The sequence below is a fragment of the Adelges cooleyi genome, unplaced genomic scaffold (assembly GCF_023614345.1).
Source record: "Adelges cooleyi isolate 19-005CV unplaced genomic scaffold, UGA_ACOO_1.1 ACOO_flye_CR_arks_rails_tigmint_CR_PRNA_41, whole genome shotgun sequence".
NCBI lineage: Eukaryota > Metazoa > Arthropoda > Insecta > Hemiptera > Adelgidae > Adelges > Adelges cooleyi.
In genome coordinates, this window is record NW_026096090.1 from 3728103 (window position 1) to 3748952 (window position 20850).

Genomic DNA, 20850 nt, shown 5'->3' on the forward strand with positions numbered 1-20850 from the left:
ATAAAAAAAAAATTAAAAAATTGTAAAAATTCGATAAGCATAATATACACCGGACTTACATAAACCTCAATTTTAACGCGCGTCTCGCACAGACAACAGTGTACTTGTATTAAAAAGAGATTCGTTCCCCGTATACAAATTTGGCGAGCGCAAATGCCATTTGGCGATAGAAATGAACATAATTATAAAAAAAATCTAACGACAACAAGCGGATGGGTTGCCAAACGCAAAAGCCATATGGCCGACAATAAATATACATTGTATGGTATAATATATAATGGATATAAGTACAACTTAACGTGAACATTTTTTCACGTGTTCGTTTTACTGTGAAGCGACTTGAATCGCGTCTGACACGTCAATTTTTGGTTTATTGAGAACGGCGGAGAAAATGTAAAGTAGTGCCAAAGTGGTGGTGTAGACGTATTTTTAAATCGTCAAAAAAATAATACTAATAAGCTATAGTAACAGCTATTGAGTATTGACCGTTACGCCACCGTCGACGATCAGATAACAAATGGGTATTTAACCAATTTCCTATTGGCATAAAAAAACGAACTGATAATAATATTTTAAGTAGAATCGGTTTACGTTTTAAAGAATAATCGATTATCGAGAGGGTGAAGAATAAATGAAACTTCAATAATATATTAAACTCAACATTCTTGTAATGGTTAACGACGCGCCTGTCGATTACAAGATAGTAGTTTCAATTGGTTTAATAAAAGTTAATAAATTAAGTATCACTAAACGATCGAACCGAGGGCTCTTTTATTAATTTAATTTCAAAATAAAAATAAATAATATTGTAAAACTGACATTATTAATTAGACCAGTTAAGATAATCTTACAAAACAGCTATTCGATCGTTTAAATAGTTTACTAAAGCGTGTTTCATACATAAACTTTAATTAACGTTAAGCGGTTAATGATACAAAATATTTTAACCGCTTACCCTTGAATTGGATTATCAATTTTTCAACTTTTTTTTTTAAATTTGTTATTTTACTAACAGAGTTATGTGTGCAGTGTAGCTCAAATTTGTAAGTAGAATTACTGGTGCATACCATTTATAAGGAGTCTACGACGAGTAAAATATATATTTGATGATTATAATTATTATATGGGCGGGAAAGGCGTTCTACCTCCGCCCCTCTTAACCGTGCAAAATTCAAACGCTCACGATACTGTTCTTGACGTCCACTTATAATAACGCTCGCACTTATCTGTAACGTGAATGAACTTATACAATATTCATACTAGTACATAATATTGTAGGCATACGGCCGCCAACGTTAATCAAACGGTATCAACACAACGCCTCCTTTTATGACAAAGTTGTGCTTCCGCCAATGATTTCGCTAAAAACCGAACGATAACATCAATATGACAAACGATGATTGTGTTTCCACACATTACACTGTTCTAGTAAATAGTTAATTCGATTAAGATAACATCATAAAACAACTCGTAGATTCGCATATTGTAAGGGAAAACGTACACCATATTATATTATTATGTACTGACGGGTAGTGTTGTATTTTAAATTTGTCGTTTGTTCATTTTCAGGGCCGCTTCGTCGTTAACGATATTATTTTATAAAAGCACATAAAATTCTAAAAAAAAATCAATGTTATTTTATATATATATATATAATATAAACACTGCGAGCATACTTGCGCACATTATCCGGCTCGATCCACTTAACTACCAGACTTGTGCTACAGGGTATCGAGACGACGAAGTCGGAGCGTGTTAAGTTAACGTGTAATTACTCTCTGGAAGACTCGCTTACTTACATCTATATATACCTAGCGTATAATATTATTATCACTATACGTCCTCCAAACACTAAAAACAAATTACATGAATCCCACAGCCTCCATAATGTAATAATAAATTGGCGTATGATTTTGCGGCACACGGTCAATGACGCTGGGCGAAACAACTGACACGGTAGCGATATATTCGATCGATTATGGATGTACATATTATATTTAAATAGGAAATACATTTTGCACAATCATTTCAGCGTGATTCTACGGGTTACAAAACCATAATAAAACACTTATTTTGCCGAAGACAAATCTTATTTTCGCAGCGGCAGAATTACAATTTTATAATACTGCTGTGATATTATTACAGCAATATTTTTTTTCAGGCCCCAACACTATATAAATTCTTGTAGTAACATGACGTAATAGAAACCGCAAGTTTGTTTAGATTGGTAACAGTAAAGCGTAACCAACTATTTTTAAACAGGACATTTGTCTCGTTAATGAAAAGGCATCAATATATTTAAAAAATGCATTTAAACTAAATACAATGAATTCAATAGAAAGGACAGCGAATTTTAAGTGAAATTCAAATTGAAGACAAAACATTAGATTATCATAGATTGAATTGGTGGTGGGCGAACTGGTGTTCGATTTTAACGTTTTTGTCCCACTATAATTTTAATTTTGTTAGGTAAACACTGACGAATGTTAATTTATAATTTCGAAAGTAGTTTTAGTTTAAAACCACTATAATCACAAAATTAAAGTTGGGCTCTACATTAGGAAACAAAGTAAATGTAATTAGTGACATACATAATATAGTATTTAAATATCTAAATAATTGGCGACAAAACTTTTATGTCTTAAAAGCACATATACGAAACGGGTTAGATATTTGAATCCAATCCCTTATTGATTTGAAAACAGTCGGTCGTACTAATTTTTTCTAGGAAAATCATAAATGGTCTTTCTACTATATTATTATTATACTGAGACTAAAAATGTTTATTTTCGTAACTAGTCATGTTTACTTCAAAATTTGTTTTAATTAAATTATTTTATTATTAAATTATTCATCTAATTTTTAATTTTTTTAACTTTAAAGAGACAGTTTAATTGCAACTGTCCACCAATATTCCAATATTAGGTGTATTTGTGCATTGGCTGTAATGACACATAATAGTATGGCTTTTATTACTCCACTGCAAACTATAAGGACAGGCGGTTGGAAATTAAAAGTTAGGTAAAAAAAATAGTAAATGTCGTATAGCTTGTCCGTAGTAAATCAATCATCACATCGTACACTTTAATGTACGACCAAAAAAATGCGTGAAAACATGCTTCCAGAGGATGGACGACCTTGACAAAAAAAAAAAAGTAAAATATCAGCATCGAAAATACTCTCCAGTTTCGTAGTTTACGTGAAAATATCAAAAAACACCTATTTGTGTTTTGTATTCTTTACGAAATAAGAATATAAAATAACTCTTCCTTCACTATATTATTGACAACACAAAATATCAGTAGTGTTTAGTGACCGAGTATGTACACAGTACACACTTAACTGTGATAAATGAACATACAAGGGGATACTGACATATTATACTATAGTATATTTTTTATGTTTAATACTATTATTGTGTATTTAATAATAATAATCGTTGTAAGCAAACGATTATTCTCTGCGACGACGTCCCCGTGTGTTCCTGCGAACACCATCATTCTCGATTCCCGATCGATTTGCCCTTTTCCGTCTTACACTACTATTATATTTATTTTCTTCTGCACGCGGTGTTGTTAAATTGTAAAGAACAATGCGATTAATCGCTTGTATGTACGCACGAGAGAAAGTTCACGCGCATTACCGTGTAAAATAATCGTGTTGACATTATTACGTTGGTTAAGCGTGGCGTTACTCTTGTTTAAACTCGCTAGTTAATCTTGGGAAATGAAAATAAATAAAATTCTCCGGCGGCAGCGACGGTAAATTTGTTACGGCGTAACGACGTTATACAGTCCGGACAAGGGTTATACGGGCAGTAATTAAGGGGAAAAAATAAACGTACCATTAAGTTAAATCAAAATCGCATTTTCGTCTGGCAAAAAGAAAATGGTGACTAGGGTGGTTTTTTACTGCTTAACCTGCCAGCCATTTTCGGCCGCAGTACAGTATAAACTATGAGTACGCGAATAGACCAAGAGATCGATGAACAGTAACGTCCGTGACCTTACGGCGTATAAATAACGAAAAGCTGAGGGACACAAATAAATATCTTGAGAAATTCAATAATGTCATTGCAAAAACACAAATCCCGTTTTATGTTCGTAAACGTTTATTATTCTAATATTATGCATGCGTCTACTTCACTCGCAAGAATTGCGTGTAAAAACAGCATAATATTACATTATACGTGAAATTTACTTTACATTTTTTCGATATTATTTTGTTCCTGACGAAATTACTGAATTTTAACTTCTATGCGGAGCTGAGGAGGTACTGGTTTTCTAATAATTTGTTTTTTTTATTAGTTTACTTTATATGCCTAAACCAAAAATTTAAATCCAAACTAAATAACAATATAGTAGTTTGTATAGATAAATTATCAAGTTAATATTTGGAGTATATTGGTTAGATTTAGTCCAATTGACTTTAAGCCAAGCTCTGTCATTAAGAACATATCAAAAACTCATTCATTACCCTGAAATTGAAGTGTAAAGACGGAATTTTTTCTATCTATAAGTATATAAACTTCAAATAAGTACTTTTGTAATATCAATAAATAATATAAAAGAAAAAAATTAAAGAACATAACAAAAATTCTAATTTGTATGTTTTTCAAACTAAGCCCTGAAATTACAAAAATGTTAGTAAAAATCAAAATAATTCCTATATTTATTAACAAACAAAAAAATTGTTGTATAAATACAAACTGGGCTAGTGGTAAAAGAGCGTAAGAGGACGTTATAACCCTTATATTATAAGGAGTTATGTATAGGCAATTTTTGACAAAATCTTAATTTGAAGGTTTAGTTGTGATGTGTTATTATTAGTTCAGTAATTATGACTCTTTGTTGGTAGTAAATTTATTTTTGCGACTATCACAGCATCCTTGTCAATAGTTTTAAAATATGTTATCATGTTGACATATCAAAAACACCTGTTATAAAATCGAAAGATAACAACATTTTGAAAACAATTTCATATCCGATTTAGAAAATAATAACGTAAACAAATTTATAGTTATTTAAAAAAGTAAAAATAGGGATATAACACTATCTCTACAACCATTCGTTTTCGTTATGAGTATTTTTGCTCTAAAATCATCAAGAAGCGAGTAAAACTCATTTTGTGTAGATATGTTTTAACGCAAGAAAATTGGATGAATAACGTCCTCTTAATGTTATTTTACCTGCCTATCGACACTAATTCTGTAACTAAATAGATATTGCTCATAAACCAGACTACATATAACGCATCTCAATATCGATTAACTATTATTTTTCTATGGAAACGAAAAATAAATAATCATAACAATTTATGATACGGCTGATATGAATAATGTTTATACGTTTGCTATAAAAATTGCTGTAGAATAAACGCATTATTATCTCCTCCTTTTACAGTCAGAACTTGGGTAAAGTAGATAAAAGAAATACTATTGGGTTAATGGTATAACTGTTAAAACTGCGATAGATTTCTAGACTACACAACGAATTAGGAAAAAATAAAAAAAGTATTACTTTTATATTATTCTAATATATAATATAGTACTTTTTATTATAAACAACCATGAAGTAAATACAGTTAGTAAGAGAGAAATTGTAACGTACAATAATAACATAATAATAATAATACAATTATTATACTATAGTATTTTTGTTACTACAGGCTTTAGTTCACAGCACAAAAATTATAGGAATAAATTATTTTATTTTTGGTGTAAATACCTTGATAGTTTAAATCAATAAGTACTTAAAGCTATTTGTGGAACTCTTTTAAGTTAAAACAACTCAATTATTACACTTAAAGAATTTTAATAACAGCCGCATACGCACGTACGCTTAAACAGGCGATTATTAAAATAAAGAATGTTTAGTAATTAGGTAACTAATATATAATATTTTATGGTAATAAACATAAAATATGTACATTGCATCGTTGAATAACTAAATTTGGGGCGAAATGAGTACACAACATGCTAAAGGTTAAAACTTCGATGATGAAAGAAATGTGTAATAGATAATTCGACCAGTTATAGTATTCGATAATGTGACATAGAAATAAAACGATCATAATGTATTTGTTTACATTATAATTATTATATATTAAATTATATGCGAGTTAGTAAATTATATTACTGCTTAAATGAACAAAATTAACGTACCTATATCTGCATATAGGTACACAATCATATAGGATAGTCAACAGTATTTTTATTGTATACTTAACGGTTTTAACAAAGGGTATATTAACTCCATGTATTTACCGATAAAAATAATTAACGCTACGATTATGCATACGAGTCGCCAATATTCTACAGTCTCTCAGTGTCTTTAAGCATGGATTTTAACGCATTTAAATATAATGATGGCTTTACGAACAAACGATGATAGTTGATACATACCTCTATAGAATATAAGATACGTACGTTATTATTAGATATCTTATCACTAGGTACTATCTACTCCACTCGTTTCCGCTATGAGACCCATGACTCATGAACTTACAATTATTAGTATGTAAAATAAATATTTATATACTATATTCACTTTTCTGGTAGCATTATCAGTAAAAATGAATAATGTGTTCAAAATTGGAACGAAATATTAAATAATATGAGTCAATACAAAATATTTCCCCATCAGATACGAATTAATGTGATGTAAAAAATGCCGATAAAATGTCGCTGAACAACTGATATAAAATTAAAAAATAGTTCTAGAAATCTAGAAAATTTAGTTCATTGAAATTTAAATGGAGGGAAAATTGAATATGAAAATTAAAGTACTTACAATATAAAGTAGTATGGAAAATCAATTAATGCTTTTACTAATTACAAGTATATTATGTTCATTTTTTATCAATATACTTTTATATGATATTTAAACACTTTCTCGCCCGAGAATCAAAACATAAGTGCACAAAGGAGATATTTAGATTTTTATTGCAATGATGATTGAAACTAGTATTTTTTTATATCAAAATAAAAATATAGTTTTATCTAAATCATAATTCATAAGTTATAACAAAGTGATAAAGACATTTAAAAAATAAACAGAAAAATATAGTAAATACACAAAAAATTATGCAGCGAACACATTTTGATTGTTCAATGTTTAACCTATTTTTTCGTGTATCAAGATCAAGGAATAGTAAAAAATTGAATAAACGTCAAAACGATTTTTGTCAATGAGGAAAATGGTGCGTTTTGTATAAGTAATTTATAATAATATAACTACTCTAAAATCGTGGGCTATACGCCTCTCAAAATTATTAACATTTAATGTCTATAAAAATACAATATAGTTAACGCTTTATTTTATATTTAAAAAAAGTCGTTAGAATAAAAAGAAAATGAGAAAATTCATAATAATTACATGAGAGTAAAGACCACGACGCGACGGTAATGTTACAGTCCGAATTCTAAGTACACTTTCTCTTTTTCTATAGTTCTGATTACATTGTATAGATGAAATGACTTTGTGGTCTTCTACAGTTCCACCATTGTATTGTTTCATCATTAATGAGAATTGCAAATTTACTTCCTAAACGATCCTTTAGTTTATATGATACACAATACAAATGTAGCATAAGTAAAAATATATTTAGTTGTTTTAAGTTAATAAATAAAATACTGATATGATAAAAAAAAAACTGTAAATGGGATAGCAACATTTTAAGTGCATATGTCTTTAAGAATTACATCCAAATGAGTTGTCAAAATGAGCGTTCTTAAAATAAAAAGTCGTTAGACATGCTTTTCAGAAAGGGAAAGAGCGAGTGAACTATATAGTAAAAGTATGGCGCGTTTTTTTAACACCTTCCCATAATGAAGATATTCAGAGTAATGAGTGATTACTTGTCACGACCATCAACCAGGCTAAAACCTCATTCTATTATATAACACCAACATCTATTTCGAAAACTTAACAGCATTGTCTAAAAAAAAAATAATAATAATAAACTCATTTACATATTACATATTTTATTTAAAGAAATTTGCCCAATATTTTTTTTTGTGCTTTATAAATTATTTTTATTCATTTTACAATAGGTTTGATATGAATAGGATATTTCAATAGGTGTATATTTTTTTAACTGTAAAAGGAAATTTTCAATCCTCGTTGTTGAACCCACGTACATAGTAAGCTAATAAGCAAAACGATAAAATTATTTATATTGTAGTATTGTTAATTTTATATAGATTTGGTTTGACATATTTTCAAATGTATCATTTAAATTTTGGATGATCGAAATGAGTACGTGGATTAGTAAGAATTAAAACTTGCAAGCACAAAAGGAACAAAGAGTTGTGTATAGTAGGCCAAACTCGTGACATTGCTCCCAGGCAAAACCATTATCAATACACAAACAACGCATAAAACACACAACTGCAGTCCAAGTAGATAATACACAACACTGCGCTGGAAACAAATACTGCAATATTCACAAAACGTGAAGCATTAAGTTGGAAACCACTGGAAGCCACTCAACAACTGTTTATTTAAGTAACTAGAATTTGCCGTATAAGGACCAAAACACAGTCCGCAAATTCGTCCGTGACTATGGCGTGACCTTTACCAACTCCTTGCGGCTTACAGTTGTATGGGCACCTTTCTAAAACTAGCTTGATCGCATTTGTATTCCTTGAATATTATAAACTTCTCGATTTTTAAAGAAGGCACATCACTGAGATTCTCATTATTATTCAGTGTATAATGGGAATAATCATAGACAAAGAGACGCTACTCGGTCGTTTAATTCCCTACTTTGTATCTGACGGTTTGGCGGAAATTTCTCGACTGCCGATATTTTAGATTATGACCAATATTTTGGGTTATTGCCAACCTCTAAAAACAATTATTCTTATTCAACGCGTTATTAACACAATTACATCGCGTTGTTAAATGTTGTAAAAATGTTTGCTATACCATATTATATACTATGTATTGGTAGGGTGATAATAATATTATAACAGTAGTCCGTAACCGCATATTTGGTCCATTACGAGACACAGATATTATAACATTTTAGTTCTATGCTCTATTCGTCTGGCGTGTATGCGACCTTCGGCAAATATACAGCTGTTGTGTTGTGTGATACTTGCCAAATATACATCATACAGACATGGCAAAACGGTGATGTCGATATTAGGACAGTAGTGCCTGTTTTAGACACACTGTATTTTACCATTTCATAACAATGTTCTTTTTTGTTTTGTTTTATTGAGAACCAGTCACGCCCGCGCAGTTCCAATCTAATACTGCGACGCTGTAAAACGAGTCGAACAACTATAACAAAATATATATATATATATTTTTTTTTTAGTTAATGTATTTTTTTCTATCTATACGGTCGCTCTATATAGATAGACGAAGAGAGGTGGGCCGACGAACGGATACGATCACGGTTACCGGAAGGATGTATTAGCGATGTTCAACAAACCGTCTCTTCCGGCTTTTGTACACGAAATCCAATAATGCATCAAAAAACTTACACACGTTTATCGCTTCTTAGAGGAGACACGATTTAGAAAAATCCATCACTACCCAATTATCAGTCATATTATGTTCTATCGAGTTAAAGAAACATTAAATCACAATATTATTTTGACATAGTTATGCAAAGTACTTGAAATTATGTGAATAGCATTAGCCATATTGGGCGATTATAATAAAGCCAACAAATTATAACCCACTAGACGCAGAGAACCAGCGGCCAGCATAGCGTGTTTTCAATGAACTTGACTCCTTCTGATCCCCACTCCAGCAGTGAGTACAACCCATAGGTTAGGTTAGGGTATGTAAAACAGTGAAACGTTGTTCATAAGGTCCAGTAAAAAACGAGTATGTTAAATAACTACTCTAAATTATAAATGATAACTTAAACATTTTAAACTTAATTGAAGCTCGAAATCCATTTATCTTGTAAAATAAAACTACACCTTAAAAAACTATAACGATGCAAAACACCATACGGAAAAAACTTTATATTTGAAAAGTAAGTCATGGTGTATAAAACAATAGATTTTTAATTTAATTATGCAATTAGATGTTAGTTGAGAGTTCGTAATCTATTACAAGACAAATAAAGAAATGTTTATATATTGTAAAACTAATTTTCACTCTACAGTCTATACTCAAAACAGTAACTATTACTTTAATATAAAATCCCAAACCACATTATCATGTATTTTATTAAATATATCAAATATATAGTATATTAGACAAAATCGTATCAAAACTAATGTATTCGACAATAATCTAATTCGACGAATAAATATAACGTAAAATAAGGTATAGGATACGCAAGTAGGAGTGCATTAACCATATTATGTTGTTTTGTATGCCAAACAGTCATGATAGAGTAGAGAATAATAATGGCAATAATATTTTATAACGGTAGACCAAGCGTGGACCGAAACATCAACAACGAGTTCGTCGGTCGGTCAAAATAATTCTTCTTTTCAACTAACTAAAAATCCTACACCGACCAATTGTAACTTGTAAAACAAAATTATCAAAAAGATCTCCGTGATGCAAATGACGATAAATTATCAAAATCACCGTTAGCGCCCCAACGAAGTTATGGAAATAAGTCTATACACAGGCACCCATACACACAAACCAGTACAGTTACGAATGCATCGCCTACACGGTTTTTTAACCGGTGTGTCATAAAAGCAATAGTTATAATAAAGAATGGAAAAATCTCGAGACGTGCGTTATCTGTAAAAACCGGCAGACAATGATTCAATGCAAGTAAATGTGTAATGTTGAAATCGGATCAAATTACGCAGGGGAACACAGCATGAAGGTCCTGTGAAATCCAAGTAACCCATGTACAAATAATTTGTTTTTTGCTGCTCGTGTATAAAGCACATTGTACACTAATTCAAGAGCGCTTGTATTCTATATGAATGAAAGAAAGAACATTGTGATCGCATTTAGATGTACATAGTTTGTGCTTGACGATAGGGTTCATCGTAGCATCATAGACAGAAAAATCCTAATGTGTGTTTTACGACCACTGTAGCTGTCTACCATAATTTTAGGAAATCTTCTTCCGCCGAGTTAGTAAAATAAAATTATACATTTAAACAAATATAATTATATATTAGCCATTTTATAAAACCTCGTTGTCAATACTTGCTACTGCAATACTAAAAAAAAAAAAATTGTTACTTCCTCTTATAGCTAACCTAGCTCTTATAGCGATAAAAAAAATATTCATAAATTACACAACAACGCGAAACGCTTATAAATGCAATAATTTTGTTGTGACACACATTTTTTTTATACTTAATGAACAATACGTTCGTTGCATTATAACAATTTGTATACATTTTAACTATAGCAAAATTATTTCGTTGATAAAAATGGAATACTTCGAAAATTGTTTCCCAGTTGAACGACCGGCCGAAAATATAACAAACGAAAAATAAATTCGATTTTTGACGATGAGAGAATATTAACCAATAAAAAAAACAAGTGTAATCGATATGATCTATGCCATATCAATAGACTATAGAGTAAACTATTATTTGAAGCAAGGCCCGATTTAGATATTTTGAACTATAAGGAGATAAAAAAGTATTTTTCTTTATTTAATTTGTTGGACATAATTTTAGGACTGACCAAATTTGTGACAAATCTGAAAATTAGACTTAAGGTAGACGTAGAGTAGGGCTATGACACAGTTTTCTCAAAAGTTAATGGTCAAACTTTTTTATTTTATTAAAGAAAAAAATCACACTCGACGGCGTACTAAATTTGGAGGTTGCTATGTGTAAACGAATCAACAGGTATCGAAAAAATGTTTTTGTAAAAAGCACTAAGTAACTACATAATTTAGAGACTGTTAACAGCTAGGGTGTTTTTATATTTAGTTTCTTCTTAGCCTAATTTATATAACTGTTCTTTCCTATAAGCTAAAGAAATCGCACCTCTTCATACATGGAGACTATATAACTTATTATCCCCCATAAACAGGACATTAGCCTCATGTAGTAATATTAATTTGTACTGTATTATTAAATAATAAGAAAATCCCTTTAATTTGAATAAGCACGTACATATCTTGGTATTTTTTCCCCCTATTAACCATTGCCTAATGGGTAATAGAGCCCTGGATTTTTAAGAGATATCAGTAAAATATCGCATATTTTGTCAATACACTACTTCATAGAAGTGCTATACACATAAACGGCGACCGATTGCATGTGGGATTTATATGATTGACCGATACGACGATTACTGTTTAAACCGCTACAGGGGCTGTTATTGACGGCAACAGACATTTTGCACCAACATAAGTTGACCAATTAAAATAATAAAGAGTTAAAGTGAAGTGTAATGGATACTATTAGTATAGTAATAATATTACTGTTTTCGATTATGGCTAATTTCCTTTAAAATGTTGTTAAATGAAAATAACTAACATAACCCCGATATAAGGTTTTTTACTTATTGCTTATTTTTAATTAATTATTTGTCTTGAATATAGCACAAATATTGCGCTGTTATGTTAAGAAATATGCAATTTTGTACAAATGCCGTACAATGAGTACTTATTTTAAAATACACGACGCAGTATCTAATATTGTTTTTTATAATTACTGATATTATTTGAATGTGACGTTACCATCGTAACCTCTAATTTCTGTATACGGGCATACGGCTACAACAAACTCGGTGGCCTCTACTAAAAAATGTTACAATAGGTACATAACAACACCTGCCTAACCTATGAACTCAGGGTATAATTTTATTATAACATAATAATGTCTTTAACTTTTCTACTAAAACACGTGGTAAATGATAATAATAAATAAAAATACGGTATTTTAATACAATAGAATACAAGGAACGACGTCGGTATCCAATATTATGTAGAAACATTTATGTACAATATATAACAATAATAATGATAAATATATATTTTATAAATATTAACAATACCACCGGAAAACCTCACGAGTATCGGATGACATATGGTGTACATGTTGGTTGTGCACGGCGAAAATGTGAAACTCTCTATTATTATTTTTTAACCCATCAAACCATAAGTTAGGGATTAACAGATCCTCTTGTATAGTATAGCAGGTAGCGAATATGGGTTTATAGGACGCGATCCTTTGAAAATGAAATTATAACACCATATAGGTTTTCTTTAAATATATAATTCTATAACGTTATTATTTGACACCGGGATGCTGAAGAACCTACGGAATGCATACGGTTAGAATTATTTATACTTGGAACCCGGTATGTCACCATCCCGAAAGTTGGCAGAGTGCCAACCAAATTCTAGACAGGAAAACGAGACAACTGAGAAGAACGTTATTTGGACATTAAAAGAGTTACGTTTTAATTCATTAAATGTAGCTTAAACAGATAAAACAAAGAGAACATTGTTGTTTTTTGGAGGACACCTAGTTTGGGCACTTAATGTGTTTAACCAAGATACTCTATATAATATACAATAATTAAATTTGGGCACTTATTGCTATTTCTGATGAAAAAAACTTATCGACACGTCTTACAAAAAGTAGCACCGTTCGAGGCTTCTTACGAAAACTAGTGTTTGTAAGAACTTGAACGGTTCTACTTTTCGTAAGAATCTGAGAACGGTGCTACTTTTCGTAAGACGAGTCGTTACGTACTCTGTAGTTCTTCCCACCTTGGATCTAGGGTCATCACTAATTTTATTTTAAGCATTGATTTTAGAATACACAGATAAGCGGTGCTATACACAAAAATGGCGACCGATTTTTATGTGGATTCAAGCTAGCAACAGAAGTACCCTCGTCATAGTTTATGGACGGGCGGATGGTATACTATGACGAGGGTACCTCCATTGCCAGCGGGAATCCCACATACAATCCGTCGCCGTTTTTGTGTATAGCACCGCTTATCTGTATACTCTAAAATCAATATTTTAAGTAATTTTTGTAAATAACCATTGAAGTCTCCATTTTTCATAAGAACTTTTGTTAGATTTACTATTAAATATTAATAAACTTATACTTAAAAAAATTAAGTACTCATAAGAAAACTTTTTTTAAACAAAATAACATAGCATTGCACGTGTATTGCATAACTCATTTTGAAATCCAGTTTTACACCTATAGTGCAAATATCAAAGCAATACGAAAAATGTTCGAACACCAATTTTTTTTCATCTGAAAGAGACCCCACTTTTTTTTACTAATTGTAAAAAAATCAACACCTCAATTAGTTTATGGGCCTAATAATGATATTTGTGAGTCATTGGTTAATGGGTATTTAATATTTATTATAAATAGCTATTTGTTGGTCGAATGGCTCAATAAAATTATCTGTCATCTTAATTAAAATTTTATTAATTTTGATCAAATATATCATTACTATAAAATTTTAGTTTATTGTAATTAAATATAAAGTTGAATATTAAGCTATAGCTATTAATAGGTTACCTATATTTTTAAATAATATTTGTTTAGTTATTTTAATACAATACTTAGTTATATCTTTAGTAAGTAAACAAAAGGAGTTAAACTCATTTTTTTTAAAAGTGGGTTTTAACTTAATAAAAACCTTTTTTTTTATAATACTTAAATATAAAATTGGTATTTTTGAGTTAATATCTTTTATCCGCCCGATAAAATAATATTATATTAAGTTTCTTGAACACAGACTCGCCAAATAATTTTTTTTATTAATGCCATACAAAATAATAAATAATGATTCATGTAATTCATGTAATTCATCAATGGTTAACCCTTTCGTTACTGACATCCTCGCACAAGGATTTAACATTAAAAATCGAATAAAATATTAACAACATACTATCATTATCATTACTATCAAAAATGTCTTTAAACACAAGTTCTAGTATAGATTGATGATAAAAAAATTGACACAGCTATATTGATAATCAGTATCGGTCCGATATGTAAAAAAATTGTTGGTTATTTTATCGAAAAAAAAAAATCCCTGGAACAAAATTGTTAACATTTTTTTCGATTCAAATTATGCCTACACCTATTATAGGCTTTTATCAACTTTTAACAAATCATTTAACATTTTCAAAAACAAATACAAATTGTGAGCCACATTCACAAAGAAAATATAGCAACAATTGTTAAAAAAATTAAAAAATTAAAGTGTATACAATTTATTTTACAATATATTAAAAAATATATAATTTTGTAACAATAAATAAATAGAATCTGATGTAATAAATATTATTTTCAAATAATAGTTGCTATATTAAACAAGTACATACAAAAATATAGTTATAGTTCTTACATGCAAATTTAATTTATTTTAATTAGGTATTATGAAATTGTATTCTTTGTTATGCTATGTTACATAACTAACAAAATTTATTTAAGCCTCTGTCCCTAGAAATTAAACTCTGCCTGCCAATAGAGAAATATTATCTTAATTTCAGCCCTAACATATATAAAAATAATAAATATAGGTTAAACATGAAATCCTACGTACCTATGTGTTGATCCCCCATGTAAACTAGTTAAGCTAGTTCGAAACTAGTATAATTTGGCATAATTAAAACCTGTGTGCACAATTAACCATGTAAATAAAATAATATAATTTTGAACTAATTAATTATAATTGTTTTCTTTTTTAACTATTACATTGTTCAACATTTACTAGAGTTGTACTTTAAATTTGACAAACCTAAGACATGAATAACAAGGTACTTTTATCGTTTACCTTTACAGCATGGAGAATATTATTATAAATTATATTTTACTTATCAATAAGGTCACCTAAATGCTGTCAATTTAATAATGAATGTTTTAATTTCAAAGTAATTACATTATTTAAGTAGAATGAAACAAACATATTATTACACTGCAAGTATAAATTATGGTAGCGTAACTAATTACACCATAGTACGATATCCTAAAATTACTAATGAAGTTAAAGTTAACATTTTACAACAAATAAATAAGTGAATAAGCCTTTCAATTAGTATATTTTCTTAAAACAAAATATATATTTTATTTAAAGTTGATAAAAAATATAGGTATAATACCCAATAAATTAGCATACAATAAGTCACTGTTCTACCTAGTTGTGTCCAACAATTTGATTATAAAGTAGGTATGTAAGTTGTAACTTAATTTAAGAAATTATTTATTAAAAATAAAAATAAATTTGTTTTATTTATGATCTCAATATTTTTTTGGGATTTAACACTCAAGGTATCATAGAAATATATTATTTTACTACCTGCTAACAAAAAATATTTACCTCCAATTTGTGTCCAGTATTTATTTTCACTTGAGTGTTATGAATAAAAGTTCACAGCATTTGGAGTTATCCCATAGGTATTTGTACACAATGTTAATATAAGACACACGTTGACGGATGAATACTATTGGAAGCATAAATAAACTATATTATGTACAATTTTAACACCAATCTCGAACGACCATTTAATAGCACAGCTTGTTGGTTACTTAATTTACACAAAGAGCGAGCGGGGACAAACTAAGAAAATACTAAACTACAAATTCTTTATAATACGTGAAATTATCTAAACATTATGAATTGAAGAGATAAACGAGAAACGACAACAGTATAACACCCTAGCGCGAAACACACGGTCCGACTGCGAAGTGCGAATGATAAAAAAAAGAGAGAGAGGAAACAAAAACATAACGGGTCGGTCGCAGCTGCATTGACAGTGCTGCCACTTTTAAAACAAATGCCTGATTTTAAAAATTAAAACAAACATTTTCATGATTTCTCAAACAAAAACTTAAAACAATAACCATATTATTAAATTTGCAATAAATGTTACGCAGAAAATTAAATAGTGTTGTATTTTTCTTTAGTCTTGTGACTCAGTATATTTATAAATTATATTTACCTAGTTTATAATATGTAAGGATAATAATAGGCTCGAAGGGCGTTATCGGTAATAAACAATAATAAATCTGATAATAAACAAACAGAATAATTCATAATGAGATCATTTATTTCTGATGGGGCCTATTCAAGAAAAATAATAAGATTTATTCAGCTTTGAACGTTTTTCAATTACGGTATTTTTCTTAAGACCTTTTTAGCACAGTGTCGCAACCAAGGGGGGTCCTCGGGTCCAGACTCCTCCCTTGAGTATTTCTAGAGTGGAAAATTGGATAAGGTAATTTTAGTTATTGTCTAATTATACTTTACAACAAACAATATTTATTCATTTTGGCAATATAATAATTTTGTTTTGGCCTGCTTTGCGGCAGTTAACAAATAGTTATCACATATTGTCATTTTCTTATATCACACATGGACCTTATACCTAAAAACTGTATTTTGGACCCCCCTTCAAGGGATATTTCTGGTTGCGCTACTGTTTTAGCATGCCGCTATTTCACGTGATATATGCATACAAGCTCATTAAAATTACGCTTTTATATTTAGTTTATAGAGTTTACATTTCCACCTGTTATCATTAATTATAGTGGTTAATGTTTTTTTTTTAATACGGTTTACAATTATTTATCTATTAGTAAATCCTACATCATATTTTAAACCCGCGTATGAATCAAGAACCAAGGATTACTGAAAAATAGTTATTTTTAAACATAAACCATTAGCATTGAGTTTAATGTTATATTGACTTTTGTGCAAGTATACATTTTGCCATTACTAAGTACTAGGTATCCTATAATCCCAAAACAGATTGCCTACAAAGTACAAATTACAATGTTTATAAATTATACAATGTGTACGAAAAATGTTATCGAACATTTATACTAAGTTACTAGGTCTAATACAAATAATTTGCTCATTTATTATATTAAACATATTTAAGTATTTTTATCAAAATATACTGTTTTACAATTTTCAATAATACAACTTTGTTGTATCTCAATTTAACCTTCAAGTCGTATATTTACAGTATAGATTATTTTTATTGTTTATTTTATTGTTAAATGTTACATAAATTTAATTATATTTTATTTTTATAATAGCGAGTAAGAGGTAGTCAGAAAGATCGAAGTTGATGAGTGTTATAAATAAGAATTGAATCTGTGTGGAATGAATAAAATAAGAGTGAAGGATAGATTTATGGACTAGTTGAGAACCAGTTTTAAATAATTACTTTAAAAGTAATAAAAGTTTAAAATTTAGGACGTGAAGTCGAGTGCGGTTGAGTAATGCGCGCAGATAAAAATAATACCACACTCCATCCCCCCCGTCTTAAATTTATTAAAAAAAAACTAAAAAGTAATTATTCAAAACTGGTTATCGTCCAGTTAAAATTGTAAGCAAATTATTCTTATTTTAACAATTTAATTAATTATATACATTTCCATTTAAGTTTCAAATAGCGCTCTGTAAAATAAAAACAAGTAAATATTTAATAATTTTATGATATTGTAAAATAATATAACATACAGTGGCGTATTTAGTGGGCGGGTTAGGGGGTTGTGGTTACAACCCCCCCCCCCCCCCCCCGAAAGTTGTTTCTAAATTTTAAAATAATATTATAAACATCAAATATGTACAAAATATAAAATACAAAAATTAAAAAAAATACAAATAATAACTGAACTTAGAGTTTGATTATATTTTTATCGAATGAAATCATTTTCCGGTAATACAAATCCCCAGCAAAAATCTAACAGTTAAAAAAGGCCAAGTTCCAGACCCCTCCCAAAAATGTCAGCCTATCAAAATAGTGATATCTACATTGTGGCCAAGTCTACTATTTCTTTAGTTCATAACCACACTTCACTCCTACTTTCTTGAGCAACACTGCTCTTTTATTTGTATTCCTGAACACTTGGCCAGTTTGTGAATAAAACACGACCTTTCCGAATGAGGCATAAAACAGACTTGGCCGCAATGTAGATACCACTACTTTGACTGATTGACTTTTACGAGAGGGGAACTGAACCTTTTTCTTGTTTTCTGAGTTCTCTTCTACCCATCAACCACATAACTCCTAAGTGAGTACATTTGATAATGATGTTTCATGCTTAATCAGTAACTGGCCAAGTGTTAAGCAACACAAATAAAAGAAATAGTAGACTTGGCGACAGTGTAGATCTACTTTGAAAGACTGATATTTTTGGGAGGGGTCTGGAACTTGACCTTTTTTCACTTACACCCCCACCCCGAAAAAATTCTGTATACGCCACTGATAACATAAATGTTTTTCAAAAAGAATATTTATTAAGTTGCAATTATTTTAAAGAAAATTAATGTTTTATGTCAAATAGATCACCTGTGTCCTGTATAATACACAGAATGTCACATACTATGAACATTAAACGAATAAACTATAAAGTGTTCAATATAATTGATAATATAACGCGATATTTATGTACAACGTATACACTAGGTAGCAAAATATTTGATTGGGGATTTTAAAGTTATTTTAGTATGTAAAAACTAAAAAGTGGATATACGGCCTTATATAAAGTATAAAAAATGAAACAGAAAATTGTATCATATGTCCATTTAAAATACGCCGTTGAGGTTTTTGACTCCTTTAGGCTTCAGCATCTTACGCTCTGACCTCTAGAATAATTGTGGGCTTGGGAATTGTGGAATTGTCAACGAACACACTGCTTAAAATTAAAGTTTGACGTATAATATAAATATTGTTGTTGGTTAAAAAAATTAAAATTAATAAAAATAAATAAATTAAAAATTAAGTTAATTAAAAATTTGGTATAAATGAAAACTTTTAACTATTGATTAGTTATAAAGTATAGCTTATAGGCGATAATGAATAATTATTTATTTACTTATCAATATTTGGTAATATAAATTAGGATACATTAGTACCAAAATACCGAAAGTACTCTCTACTCAGGTATTCAATTTTATAATTGGCTGTCATGCCGCATGCTTGTGCAATTTAATGAAATTGCGGTAATTTATTTATGAGGCCCAAATATTTTTTGATGAGAGGTATGTTAACACATTACTAGTTTATAAGAACATTATGCAAGGTGATCCCTGTGGGTGGGGATTAGAATACACCCTCGGTAGTCCATGCCTGTCGTAAGAACCGACTAAAATGGACCTAGTAGTGGGTAGCAGCGCTACTAGTATCAAGCGTAAATTATTTATTTACGCTTGAGTAGTATCCCTTAGAAATAAGGTATGCTACTGCGATTAAGGAAAGCAAAGGGAAACTACCCTGATTAACTCCTTCCCAAGAAAACCCATCTGATGGGTCACCAAACTTCCGCTTTTGGAAGAAGGACTTAAGAAGAAGATGCAAGGTGAAAGATAAATTATTTTGTATGTTGTATATAGACCCTATTCAGAGATTAGGGGACAACTTCCGTCTTCCAGTCTCCAGAGTACTACAGAGACCACAGTACAGGTAATAATATAATGATATATAACGATTATCTAGGGGAGGAAGCTGTGAGATGTACGACGTGCCACGTGGTTATTTGCGTTGTTTTGTGCATTTGAAGAGAATATAATTGTTGTTGGCTATTGAGACGACATAAACTAGGAAAAAGGAATTATTTTGAGAAAGTCTTTCCTTAATCCTTACCATTTCTCAATTAAAATAAAACAAGATACATAGTTAGTTTTATTAAGGTTGGCTGCTTTTCCTAGCATGGTGGCCAGCGGGACTGGTAGGATTACACTAGGTAACTTTAGCCGTTTACATTGACAACTGTTTTTTGTCTATACGGAAAAAAAATCATGCAACAAGTTTCATCTGAAAGCTCCAGTATCTAACAAAATATTATAGCCTTTTTATTGGAACGACTGCAATTATTGTTGATTGTATAGATGTAAATTAATTTAATTTTTCTAAACTTTTTTACTTTTTTTTTATCGTTACACCCGATATGATAAC

At 29.9% G+C, this 20850-nt stretch overlaps 1 protein-coding gene across 1 annotated transcript in view; it reads right to left on the bottom strand.

The window, feature by feature from the left end:
- Positions 1-16625, bottom strand: part of LOC126841707 (uncharacterized) — a 22920-nt gene extending 6295 nt beyond the window's left edge. The window contains exon 1 of the mRNA XM_050578304.1: positions 16263-16625. The gene's annotated coding sequence lies outside the window, so the exon portion shown is untranslated. The remainder of the gene's footprint in view (positions 1-16262) is intronic.
- Positions 16626-20850: the final 4225 nt, after the last annotated feature.